A 13167-nucleotide genomic window follows, 5' to 3' on the forward strand; every position below is an offset into this window, starting at 1 on the left:
TCTCACTTTTGGTTTGCATCCCATTTTGTGGAGTGGCATCCTTCCCCCCCCCCCCCTTTTCCAGGCGCTTCCCCCCGGGAGCCGGTGCCCGGCGGCGGGCGGTGCGGGGCCGTGGGGGTCCCCGGGGGCGGCGGGGGGCGGTGGGATGCGATGCGGCGGGGCCGCCTGGGTTTGCGGGTGGGATTTTCCTCCCGCCTCTGCCCACTAGGTGGCTGCGTGCTGGGAGAGCCCGGAGCGGGGAGCGGAGGGAGAAGAGGGGAGAGCAAGAGGGAAAAAAAAACAAGGGGAAAAAAAAAAAAAAAACCGAGCTGCTGAAATTTAAGCAGGAGAGGGAGCGGCAGCGCGGCAGTCCCGGGGTCCCTCCTCTCCGCCGCAGCAGCCAGCGGGGCTGCCGGCGCCAGGCGGGGCGCCAGGCCGAGCCCGGGGACCCCGCAGCGGGGCCGCCCCACTTCCCTCCCGGCGGCGGCAGGAGGCGCCGGCCCGGCCCGGCCCGGTGAGTCTGCTCAGCACCGCGGACAGCTCCGCGGCCGCGCTCGGCGGGCGGCCGCCATCGGGCTCCGCGTCCGGGGCTCCGCGTCCGGGGCTCCGCACCCCGCGGCCGCGCTCGGGGCTCCGCGCTCGGGGCTCCGCGTCCCGGGCTCCGGGCTCCGCGTCCGCGCTCGGGCTCCGCATTCGGGGCTCCGCGTCCGCGCTCCGTCTCCGGGCTCCGTATTCGGGACTCCGCGGCCCGGGCTCCGCGTCCGCGCTCCGGGCTCCGCGCCCCGCGGGTGGCCGCGCCCCGGCCCGCGGCCGTTTGTGCTCCGGGAAGGGACCCGCGGCTCCCCCGCCGCGCTGCGGGCTGCCCCCGGCCGGGCCCCGGGGGGCTGTGCGGGGGAAGGCGGTAGGGGTTTGGGGCGGGGGGCAAACGCTGCCCGCACTTTCTGCAAGTTCCTTTTGTTGCTGGAATGAGGTTAAAGAAATTTGGCTCTTGGCACCTGCGTCATACGGCGAGAGGAGACATTTCGGGGAGGGGAGGAGGTTTCTTGCTGCATACTCGCCGGCAGCGCTGAGGGGGCTCACTCACACCCTCTCCCCCTCCAGCTCCAGCTCCCTGCCCACGCCGTGCCCTCCCTCCCTCCCGCTGCCCGCCGCTCCCCTCCGCCGGGCGCCCAGCGCAGCCCGGTCCCCGCAGGGCCGTGCCGGGGACGCAGCATCCCCGACCCCGGCGGGGGGAGCAGCCCTGCGCAGCCCTTCCCTCCCGCACACGGCTGCCCCCGCACGCTGCTGGCCGACACGGAGCCCCCCCAGGCTCGCTGCGGAGCCCTAACCCCGGCTTTCTGTCTCAATTCACCAAAGTTTGAATGGGATTTTTGCCTTCTCTCCTGCCTGCTCACGAGTGCCTGGTGGGCGGCGAGGGTCCCTTTCTCTGGGAGAGCTGACCCCTGGAAGGGGCCGTCTGAGAGCTCTGGGCTGAACGATGCTCCCCGAGCCTGCGCTGAGCTGCGACTTTTAAAGCCGGGGAGCAGAGCACTGGCTTGGCGAGGTCACCGCTGAGCAGAAGGGGGGGCGAGCAGCTGGAGGAAGGGGCGGCAAGGGTGTTTCTGAGGCACACGTTAATTAGGCATGCTTCGTTAGCAGTTACCTGTTACGGCTTCTGGCAGAATCCATCTGTCCAGAGAGGAGAAGGAGGCTGAGCCCGGTGGGGAGATGCTTCCTGAAGAGGCAAGGGGTTTGCCAAGGCTCTGCAGAGCCAGGGGGAAAGAAGCATCCCTGTATCCTGCCCTCCTGGCTGGAAGTGGGAAGCGCCTCGCTGCTGCAGGCTCCTGGCTGTGTGTTGGCTAGGCACCTGAGACTAGACATCTCCTCCTGCGGTGGCACTGGGGTGGCAAGGAAGGGCCAGGTTTGCGGGTCACTTTCTGCCAGCAGCATCGCTGTGGCTGCCCCCCGCATCACACCCCCATGGGACGAGTGTCTGCAGGCAGGGAAACTGCGGCATGGGGAATGGGCAGGAGGAGGCCAGGCAGGCAGGCAGGTGGGGCCAGATGAGGGTTCTCCTGCACCTTTGGTGGAGCATGAGTTTGTCTGTTTATTTGACTCTCAGGTCTGTGCTCACAGCGATGGGGTGCGAATCCCCAGGACGGGATGCTGGACAAGTGGGTTTGGTGGGAGAGAGGGGCCCCAGAGCATCAGCGGCCCCACCAGCCTGCCAGGAGGAGCAGGTCTGCCCCTGGGTACCTGTGCAGCAAGAGGTGGTGACTCCTCAGGGGCTGGGGCTCTCACTGGGGCCACAGGGCAGAGGTGGCCCTTGGAGGGGCATGGACCCACATGTAGATCCATATCAGCGGAACTGGAAGGTACAGTGCTGGTTGCCAAGGCTCATCATGCTGCTGCTGGGGTGGGATTTGGCTGTAAATTCTGGCAAACCAAGGCTGAGGAGAAGGCTTGTTTGGGGCTGAAGCTGGGGTTTCCTCTGGGCTCAGCTCCCGGTGAGCAGAGGCGGTTCTGTGGGCGGGGATGGACTGGGCTGCCCGTGTCCAGGGGGCTGCTTGTGGGGTACAGGGGAGCTCAAGTCACACACACACACGGAGAACTCCCCACCCTGCCCTGTACCCTAAACCTGCTCAGAGGGACTCAGCAGGTGGCTTTGGGCACCAGCAAGGTGAGGACAGAAGGCTGCGGTGACACAGGGCAGCAGCCTTGGAGGTGGACACAGATCTCTTGCTGTTCTCTGACAGTGATGCTCCAGGCTACCCAATCCCTGCTAAGGCAGCTCAAGGACCATGTTAGGAGGCAGAAATAAATCCTAGAGGAATCCTTCCCTGCCACAGCCACAGCTCTGGCCACCAATAGCTTCATCTGCAGCTCTGGGTAGGGCAGGGGACAGGCACCCAAACCTGCTGCGCTGGGGTGGGCTGGGGGCCGGGGCTCCTGCCCCAGGCTCAGGATGTCTCTGGGGCTCCCAGCCCTCTCCCTGCTCCCATTCATCTTGCCAGAGCGCGTAGCAAATGCAATAAACACCGAGAAAAATGCTAATTAGTGACTACAAGCATGCAGGGTGTAAAGTAGATGTTTAACCATATTATATAAACAAACATAAAGGAGCCATAAATTAGGTGGGGGAAGAAGTCGATCCATTGATGGAACTGCCCAGGCAGAAGAGAGAAAGGCAGCGCACAGCAGCCGAGGGATGGGGACACAGCGTGGCCGTTGCCTGTAATCCTCTCTCCTTTTAATTGCACCTGTAACAAGAAACAAAAAGTCAATGTTGTTAGATGCTGCTTCTCTGTAGGGTGGTCCCAGCCAAGGGAGCAGCATCCTACAGCCAGGCCAGGGTTAAAATCCCGGAGAAAGCAAAGCCTGGGACTCCTTGGAGCCTCTCAGCCCTTGGGAACTGGTCTCTAACTGTGCCCAGTGTGCTGGCTGGAGTTACTGGGAGGTGGCTGGTAAATCCTGTGGCATTAAGTGCATTAAGTTCGAGGTCTCTACAGGACCTGTTTGACAACATGATTAGTTCTCTGTCTTCTCTAACCCACATCACTGCTTTCAGCCCGGTGTCACCTTCACTGTGCAAGAAATAAAATAAGGAAATAAGAAAGAAATAGGGATAGGAAATTGAAAACAAAAATAGAAAATAATGGGGCACGTTTGGCGGGTACTGTTTGTCCATCCCTTGGCCTGGAAGGGATTTTCCCCCCCAGTGCTCTCCCACGTCTCACAAGGCGGTTCAAGCCTCCTTACCAATGCGCCTGAAACTAACACCGGGGTGCTGGGCTCCCTTGTAGCCAACCTTTAGTTAAGGATTTTATTTCTGTTTTTTAAATTTTTTTAATTTCTATACTTTAAAGACCTTTAGTTAAGGATTATCTCCATCAGCTCCCTATGCTCCCTCAGCCCTGCAGGGAGCTGCTTCAGCTGGGTGTTATGGGGACTGGCAGGGCCTCTCCCCTCCATCCCTCCCCGCTATTCCCTGGCTGAAGAAGGGGGTTGCAGTGTGGGTGAGAGAGCCCCTTCCCACTGGGGCAGCAGCATCCCTGCACTAATTAACTGATGATGATATTCCCTGAAACAGATTGGAGGAGTGGGACTGATCCAGCCCAGGGATGGGCAGCTGGAGCTGGCAGCCAGCTCGGTGCTGCCTGTTGAGACATCACGTCCCCACCCGCCTCTTGGCCTCTGGACCAGCTTGGGGAGTTTTCTGACTGAATTAATATTCAAAGGACCATCCTTTCCTGCCAAAATCTCAGCGGCAAACCTCCCACTCAGGGGCTGCTGTGGGGTGCTAAGAGCCCCTCTCCTCCTGTGCCTCCCCAGTCCGGCCCAGCATGTCATCCTCATTTCGGAGCTTGATTTTATTTTCCCTTTCTAATTACCCGTTGCAATCTCTCCCGGCAGCTCCTTGATGAGCCCCTTGTTTGTAATTGTTTGGTCCTTTTTTTAACCCCTCTATTTTCCTTGATGCTCTGCAATGTCAAAGCCCTGTATTTCCATAAGCCAGCACGTTTCTCTCCGGTAAAGCATCTGCAGGGCAGCAGCACTGGCAAGGTGCAGGCAGCAAAGCCGGCAGCTGCCTGTCTTATGTCTCCCAGCTTCAACCGGCCGCCTTCAGTAAAACACAACGCTTTTAATAAGCCAGCACGGTGAGCTCGTCCTGCGGGCGCATGTGCATCCGAGTCAGCAGAGTTTGGGAACACATGAGAGTGGTGGAGGTGTCACAGCTGCGGGATGTCACATGTCCCCTCTCCTCTTCCCCACGCTGGAGACCCTCATGGGGTATGGGTTTTGATACCCCATGGTTGGCTGCTGCCAGACTTGCCTGCAGGGTGGAAATTCCAGGGACACTAAATTCTCCCCTCATGCTCGCTGGGGTTGCTGAGGGTAGGAAGGGGGCTGGGTCCCCCCAAAACCCCTGCAAAAAGAGACAGCAAAGGGGGTATGGGCTCACTGAGGTCCCTGTCTCTCGGAGGTCTGGTGGGCAGAGATTTTAATCCGAACCTTTTTCTTCTAAACTGTTGGGTTTGGGGAGCAGCTTGACCCAGAACAAGCTAAGACCCACCCCAGCTACCACCTCCCACCTCCTCCCTGCCCCTCTCTCAACTTTTGTGCTAAACAAGCGCTTTTTGGCAGGCATTTCTGCTCCCCATCCCTTTTCCCAGGTCACGCAGAACCCCAGCGCTTGTCCTCCACAGCCAGCCACCACAGGAGGATGAGATTTGAAGCCTCCTGCTAGAGCATGGTCATGTGGGTCATCGTTAGAGGACTTATTCAGGGATGTTTAATTGGTATCTGGGTAAGCGTGGGATGTAGCCAGCCCACCTCATTTCCCTTGGCCCAACTGGAACTCCTTCTCCTTTTGCAGGAGCTCTTAAAATCACCCACACTTTGTGGAAATGAGGTGCGTGTAGCTACTACAAGTGTAGAAATGTCCTTTGGTAATGGCTGACCTCCAGGAGAGAGGTCTGGCAGAGGCGAGGGGTTGTTTCTCTCCTTTCCCTCCGCTCATGAGAGCCATCACATGAGGGAGAAATTATTTCAGCTTTCCGTCCTTCATCCCCAGGACAGCTGCCTCCTCTTCCTCTCGCTCACTTGGGAAGAAGACCCGACTTGCAATCGTGTGGGGCTGGGGGCTGTGGATGGGGAGCTGGAGAGGCGCCTGGGGAGCAGACATGCTCCAGTGGGTGCTAGCTCTCCATCCAAAGTGCAAATATCCTCCCTGGAGGAAGAAAAACAGCCTTAACTCTGCCCACCCAGCACCACTCTCTGTTTCAGAGCCTGCCATCATGGGATGTGAGGCAATGTCCCAAGGGAAAACTGCTCCATTTGCATTAGCTGGAGCACACGGCTGGCCGGCGTAATTACTCTTCCTTGGCCCCGCTGCCTGGGATTTGAAAATTGATTGCTGAGTCAATACTGATGCGTTTGGACCATGCCGGACTGCCTGCAGCGGGAGGCAAGCGCTCGGGACGGCTGCCCCCACCCATGGCCAGCATGGGGAAAGGCTGGGCTTTGGCTTTCTGAGCTCATCTCCAGCAGGAGAGGTGACCCCTGAGCCCCGCTGCACCGTGCTGGAGCGGGGTGGTGGGTGCAGGACGTGTGAGCAAGCAGGAGGAGCATGTCCCGGGTCATGCGGCCCCTCATGGATCCCACCCTTAGGGCTCCAGTCCCACCATTGTGGTCCTGGAAGATCATCTCCGTCAGGGAAATGTTTCTGGGTGAAGGTCTCAAGCTGTTTCCCCGCTGGCTTCCTTCATTTTGGCTGAAACTATGTTAGTCAGCAGAAATCCCTGAAACTGTGGATTCCTAAAGTGGGTATTTTATTTTCCTTTGGGTTTTGGTGGAGGAGTCCTCTAGTCCCCGTGGGGTTTTGCAGTCTCGCCTTGCCCAGCCTGGCAGCCAGGAATAGGTCCTGTCGATAGAGCACAACCATGTCCCTCCTAAACAACACAGGGGACATGCAGGGAGCTCCACCAGCGGCAATTTTGGCTGCTGGCAGCTGAGCTCACACTGCAGACAGCTCAGCATCCCCGCGGCGAGAGCACGGCCGGTAATTAAAACGCAGATTGATTGAGTTCGATCTGGTTGTTGTCCCTTGGGGAAGCGAGGGGCTCCCCAAGGGGACTTGCTGGCGCTGACAGCACCCAGTGTTTGTCACGGGGGATCGGTGCCCCGCCTGGCCCTGCCTGCCTGTGCCCACGGCTGTGGCGCAGGATTCGGCCCCTCCTCACACAACACTCGATGCCCGTGTTTTTGGAAGGGATGCTTGTACTTGCATGGAGACTTAAAAGAAAATCCCTCTGCAAAGCATCAGCATTAAACTTATCTTTAATTACACAGTTAATTTATTATGTAGCACTAGTAACAAAGTAAAATGGGTAAACGGCTCTAAGATAGCACGCCGAGGATTGCCTCATTTAGTAAATAATTTTAACTTAAGTAATTATTTCCTGCAAGGGGGATGATGAGGGAGTGTCCCAGGGGGCATTTCATTCATGGCCACAGGAGGGATGAACCCTCTGTGTAATTCCTCATTAACTCCTGGATGCTGTTGTCACCTGCTCCGTGTCTGGCTGACGTGCACCCATCACCCCACGCACCCCAATGGGGTCCCAGCGGGCGCTTTCAGTGCTGCCTGTGTGTGCTTGCTGGCCCCAGCCTGGCAGCATCCCTGGGCAGAGGCTGGGTGGTTTTCCTTTGGGTTGCTGCGTTTTTTTCATCCCCAATTTTAACATAGCCACTTGTCATTTTGCTAAAGCTGCATCTCCTTTTGCTAGCCTTGCATAATGAGGACTAATTGCAGCGGGACACCGATTAACTTGCTGGGCACTTTCCTGCTGGGCGGGAGGTGGTGGGCAATGGCTGAGCTGGAGGCAGGCAATGTTACCCGCATCCCTGGTACCTGGCACTTGTGGCACTGCTGGCTGCATCTCGAGGTCCTCCAGCTGCCCTGTTTTCGGTAGGAAACATGGTTTATATGTAGCTGCTTCATTTCTGTTCCCCCCCGCCCCATCTTCCTCTGCAGCTCATCCTGCTCTCCCCTCCTCCCTGGCTTGTCCCCGTCGTCCCCCCCCCATCCCTCTCTGGCTTCGCCCACACGCTCTTCCCCACTCCGGCCTTTTGTTTCCCCCTGGGGCTTCATTTAAAAGCGCTATTGATGCTGTTAGGCGCTAATATGAAGAGAGTCTCTCTCCGTCTGCCCTCCGCAGATGGGGACCTCGGCTCAATCCACGTCCTGTTCTCCACTGGGGAATAACAATGAACTTGGGCACCATGGAGAGATGGAGAAAGAGCAGCTCTGTGCTCTGGGAGACAGCCCTGTCCCCGGGGCCAAAATAACTCCACTTGTTTTATTTATCAACTCCGGGGGGACGGGGAGTGAGTGGCATACAGATGTTGCCACAGCTGGCTCTGCTGGCCCCACGTGCCTGCGACTGGCCCTGCAGTGGGGTCCCCTCTGGAGGGGGGATGCTCTGTGGTGTCTGGGTCTCGGCATCCCATCCAGAGCTGGAAAACCAGCTGAGGGGTGTTTCAAAATACAGAGCAAGATTTGGGCTGTGGGCATCTCTGTGGCCAAGCCCCAAGAAGCCTTCAGCTGCCAGCATCCGATCTGCCACGAATTTCTACCCTCCCCCAGGCTGGTACCCTAGTGATGCTCACACAGAGCCTGAGACAGCTATGCATTTACCCAGCATCTCTGGTGCTTGCAAAGGGAAGAGGAAATGGGAGAAAAGTCCTTCTTCATCTTTTATGCACGCACACAAAATGAAACGAAGGGTGGTAGCCACTGAGCTGGTTTTTCCCCATCCCCTGCTCCCTCCCCACCACTGCCCCCCTCATACACGCAGACTCACTCCCCCCTGCTCCTCTCTTCCTGCACTACCACGAGTGAATTGGATTAGTCACCTTCTTAATTAACTGTGCCGGTGTGAGCTCTATTAGGTATTAAATGTTTGTCACAATCCAATTAAAAAAATCCATCCCAGCAGGGCAGGGCTTTGTAGGCACTGGGCGTTTGCAGCCCTCACACCGGGGGTGTGGAGATGTGAAGTTGGGTGGGACGGGGCGGGGGGGGTGAGCCTGGTGGGGTTTAACCCCCCCCTCAATTCATGGATACCCCAGGGTCTTGTTTGGCCTTTGGGAAAGGTCATCCTCACCCTCTAAGCAAGGAGTAGACCCAAAGGTGGTGCCCTGAGGAGAGGCAGGGATGTCCCCACAGCACCTCCCAAGCACCCCCCGACCCAATGCAGGTTGTAAATTGGGCTGGAGCTGGGTGAAATCCATGATGGAGCTGGGGTACACAGACTCTGACCAGCAGCGGGGTGCCTGGCGGCATCGGTGAGGCCAGCCTGGGGTAAACCCAACCTTTTTGGGGGGGTTAAGGGCTGTGTTGTTAGTGTGCAGGCTGGACGCTTTCGGGAGGGAGATGGCATCAGCATCTTCAGCGTCAAAGGCAGCGTTCGTTTTGAATGAACACCCACACCAGGGATGAATGAGGTTTAGTTTCTGCTTCAGAACCAACCCAGCTCCCGAGGACAGGCATGGCACATCCTCCTGCAGCCCCCTACACGGTCCAGCCACCTCCCTGGGGCAGGAATTGTCCCAAGCTCTGCACCCCATCGGATGCCTTCATCACTGCTCATCTCTTTTATCTATCTTTTTCTCGGTCTTCTAGACCATTTCTGAGCTGTAACAAACTTTCACCTCTTGTCTTAGTTCCCTTAATAGCCTCTGCAGAAGGACTTTATGAAAGTCTCCTGGAAACTCTGAATTTATTACAGCTCCTTATGCCTCAGCACACAGCGCTTTTCTGGCTCCCTCGGGTCAGGGCTCCGGTAGTTTATAGGAGGCATACGGAGTACTTAGGCTGGTTTCTTCCTAGCCCAAATTATTATTTATCATTTTTATGTATTTATTAATTATTTATCAATATATAATTATTATTATGATGTATTATGAATATGTTTTCTCCCCACGCCAAGTGACAAGGCTCACTGGGCTGTGATGTTTCCCAGCATCACCTTGTGTGTATTTTGCTGTAGAGGATGGTGAACCACTGACCAGATGGGTGGGAAAAGCATCATTTTTCACAGTAGATTATATGTCATTCAGCACTTTTAGTCTAAAAAAATGCCTCTTGAGTGAACCCTGCAGGTACCCAGGGGGGTCTCAGTGGGTACCCATGGCCACACTTCTCACCCATGAGGTCCTGAGGCAGCTGATGTGGTCCAGGAGGTGAGACCCTGATGGGGAGCATCTCATTTGTGGCAGAGGCAGAAAGCTTAATCCCTTTAAATTTCTCTTTATTGATTGCAGCTTTATGGCTAAATCACTCGATGTAGCGATGCATGATCTTCCCCATCGCAAGTGCATTAGTGGCCTGCGGAACTCCAGCCATTGCACAGCACTGCACAGCGGCACCTCACCTGCCATCCCCTCCACAGGGCTTGGCAGAGGAGCTCAGGCAGCACCCAAGCATCCCTGATTTCCAGCATGAAACGGGAATGCTTGGGCAGGCCCAGGGAAGAGAAGTGGGATGCGATGTGTTGCCTGCACGGACAGGGGTGCAGGTGCCGACGTGCTGAGGCGCTTGCCTTGGGGAAGCAGTTGGAGGTGGTTTGTCAGCCATGGGTGCAGCATGGAAGAGGTCAGTGCTTTGGGCCCTGCTTTCAGTCTCCCAGGTGGAATTATAGGTGCTTTACATCATGCATCTTCTGGGGGTGTCATATCCTACGTCCTGTACCTGTACTCCTGCCTCCACTCCATGGGTGTCCCCAAAACACATCCTCCTCACCAGGATGGTGGGCTGTGGCAGGGGATAAGAGGAATTTGGAGGTGTTATCAATTCCCAGAGCAAAGAATCTGCTTCTCTGGAGGATTTTTCTTTCCAGCAATCAATGGAAATGTGTTTATCAGGAAAACGTGTTTGACCTGGACAAGTGTTTTACTGATGTAAACAGAGCCAGGGAGAGTGATGGGGGGGAGGAGAGATAAGGAGTGTTAGGAGAGGAGAAACAGCCACAGAAAGGACCAGGAGGGAGGAGAGGAGGCTAAAGGGGCAGAAGTAAGGAGGGATCCTGCCCTTCCCTGCCCAAGCTGCCAGAGAGCAGAAATAGGGGCACACACACACACCCCAAGCTTTGCCCAGACCCCTGTGAGTGGTGGGCAGGGGCTGCCAGGTACAGGCAGGCAGAGGGGCTTCGCTGCCTGCCCAGGTGGGTTGTCTCCAGCCGGTCCAGGCAGCTCCTTAGGGAGCAGAAAGGAACCGGTTTCCTTAAATTAGCAGGAGTGCAGGCAGGGGAAGGAGCGAGGAGGGCAGGTTTCCATGGAAATGGGAGCTGGCATGAGAGGTGGCAAAGGCAGAACAGGCAGCAGTGAGCCCTGGCAGGGGGGATGCTCTGCCCACCTGCCCCTCGCTGCCCGAGGGAGGGCTTCTCCCTGTAGTTCCCGGGTATTACTTGGAGCAAAAATTAATCTCTTCGCAATGGAGACATTCTTATGCCTGCTGCTATGATAACAGGTCTTTTCTTCTTCCTCCGCAGCATCATTTATGCTATAAGATCCTCAGGAAAGACAAGAAGCAAATGCCCAGCCTCAAAATGCTGGGTTGGGAAGTGAGACTAGGCAGCAGGTTTGGAAAAAAGAGCAGTTTCAAATGTCAGGGGAATTTGTGTGATGAGGATGTGGTTTGCAGAGGGCAGCTGGGCCAGCAGGTTAATGTGCCTACCCTTTGCAGAATGAACTGGGGGACATTTAATGACTGTAAATAGCAAGGGCTTGGGTTTTACATCTGGTCTTAAAAATACCCGGTAAATCCCAGGTGAACTCTCACTTGTCTGTAGTTTGGCCTCAGTGTGTATTTCGGCTCCTGGGTAGGAGTAGCTCTGTCTTGCAGTCTTGCCCCTGCACATCCCCTTTGGGTCCCATCCTAACCAGAGGAGAAGTCCTCATACAGGATCCTGTGAGGCTGGTGGCAGAGCAAGATTCAGGTAAAGAAAACAGATTCCTAATATCAGTGGGGCATTGCGCACAGGGGTTCTGTGCAAGCAGCAGGACGAGCATCACTTGGGAGCTGGGGAAGGCATGTGCCTCCCTTCAGCTGGGAGCGAACCTCTTCTCCTCTGGCCCAGGCCGGGTAGAGCAGAGCAGAGATGGAGCTGGTCGTGCTGCAGAGAAGAATAAGGCATTATCTTGATTCTACTTACAGCTGGAGAAGGGGACGTGTGTGCCATCGCTGCATCCCGCACGTATGCGTGTCGCTGGCAGGCTCATACCCAGGTCCTGCGCAGCACAGCCTGGCTGGGTGCAGGGGAATTTAGGAGCCCGTTCAGCAGCCCATGGATGATGATCCTTGCATGTCCAAGCCCCAGCCCAGCACCAGCGAAATGCTCTTCTCCAAATTCAGTGGGATTTGAGGTAGGGTGGTGATGTGACTGCCACATGCAGTCAGGGACCACACTGCAGAGCATCAGACTACCTGCCCTCCTCCCCCAGAGCGGCTCCTCAGCCACCCCCAGCACTGATTTGAAGCCACCCAGCCCCATAAGAACCCCTCAAGTGCCACCACCCTGGAGAAAAATCCAACTTACACCACCAGTGAGATAGAGAGAAGCCCAAGACCATGCCCAGATGGTGCCAGCAGACACCTCTCCCCTGCCCTGGCATACGGCCTGTGGCAGCCTGGCGCTGATGACTTTTTCATAAGCCACTGCCTGACACGAGGCCACCGAGTCCAGTAGGTTGGCACTGGTGGCTTTTATTTCCACCCTCCTCAAGAGTTTGGGTTCCACTGAGCCCGGTGCAGACAGACCTCTCATTGCATCAGGGCATGTGGTGCCCCCCACCAGCTGGAGGGACAGTCCTCCATCGGCTGGGACAAGGCAGGAGGGACCCCAGATCGGCTCCCGGGGGCAGAGGGAGCTGGGTAGCCCCAATGCGGGTGAAGGATGTGCTGCCCACTCCTGCTGCCTGCTCCTGCCGGGGGGCATGTGGCCATGGGACCCGTGGAGCTGGCGCGGAGGAGGCTGCTGAGATCCAGTCCAGCCTGGGCTCCCTTCCTCCTAAAATAAGGGTATTTGGGGAACACCCCGCTGCAGAAAGCAGCAGGATTCATCATTTACCTTGTTAGTGCCAATGCTTGGGATCGTCTTAAACAGGACACCAAGGGAATTAGAACAGATCTAAGTCTTTGGGGTACACATTGAACTGTTAACTGATGCCAAGCTGGGGGTGCTTTCTTCAAACTTACCATCACATACGCGTCCTTTTTGCACCTGAACCTCCATACCTCTCTATCCAAATTGGGGAAAATCTCAGCTTTGCTTCTAGGGACCAGTGCTGGCTGCTGGCTGTGGCCACAGCAATATGCCAGTGTGCCCAGCTCCAGCGCAGCCACATCCCACCTGTGGCCATAAATCACCTTCCTGGAGGGAAACTGCCTCACTGACCTCGGGCAATTAGTATTTGCCTCGTGCCTGGATATGCCAGGGGTTTTTATCCCCTCTAAGCTTTTATCCTCTCTTGTTATCCCTTTTGGTGTCTAATCCTGCCTCGAATCCCACTAAGCCGCTGACGTGGCTGTGCCCAGACCCTGACAGCCACCCAGGAATAATTCCTGCATCGAAGGGTGGGGATGCTTTGGGGTCCTCCAGACCAAAACCAGAGCAGACTCAGGGGGGAGCACTGGCCATCCTTAAT

The 13167-nt window shown here is 56.6% G+C and overlaps 1 protein-coding gene across 2 annotated transcripts in view; it reads left to right on the forward strand.

Moving 5' to 3' along the window:
• Nucleotides 1-300: 300 nt before the first annotated feature.
• TNR (tenascin R) overlaps nt 301-13167 on the forward strand; it is an 81669-nt gene continuing 68802 nt past the window's right edge. For both annotated transcript variants that reach the window (XM_037403889.1, XM_037403891.1), the window contains exon 1: nt 301-493. The gene's annotated coding sequence lies outside the window, so the exon portion shown is untranslated. The remainder of the gene's footprint in view (nt 494-13167) is intronic.

This window comes from Falco rusticolus, chromosome 11, assembly GCF_015220075.1.
Source record: "Falco rusticolus isolate bFalRus1 chromosome 11, bFalRus1.pri, whole genome shotgun sequence".
Lineage (NCBI taxonomy): Eukaryota > Metazoa > Chordata > Aves > Falconiformes > Falconidae > Falco > Falco rusticolus.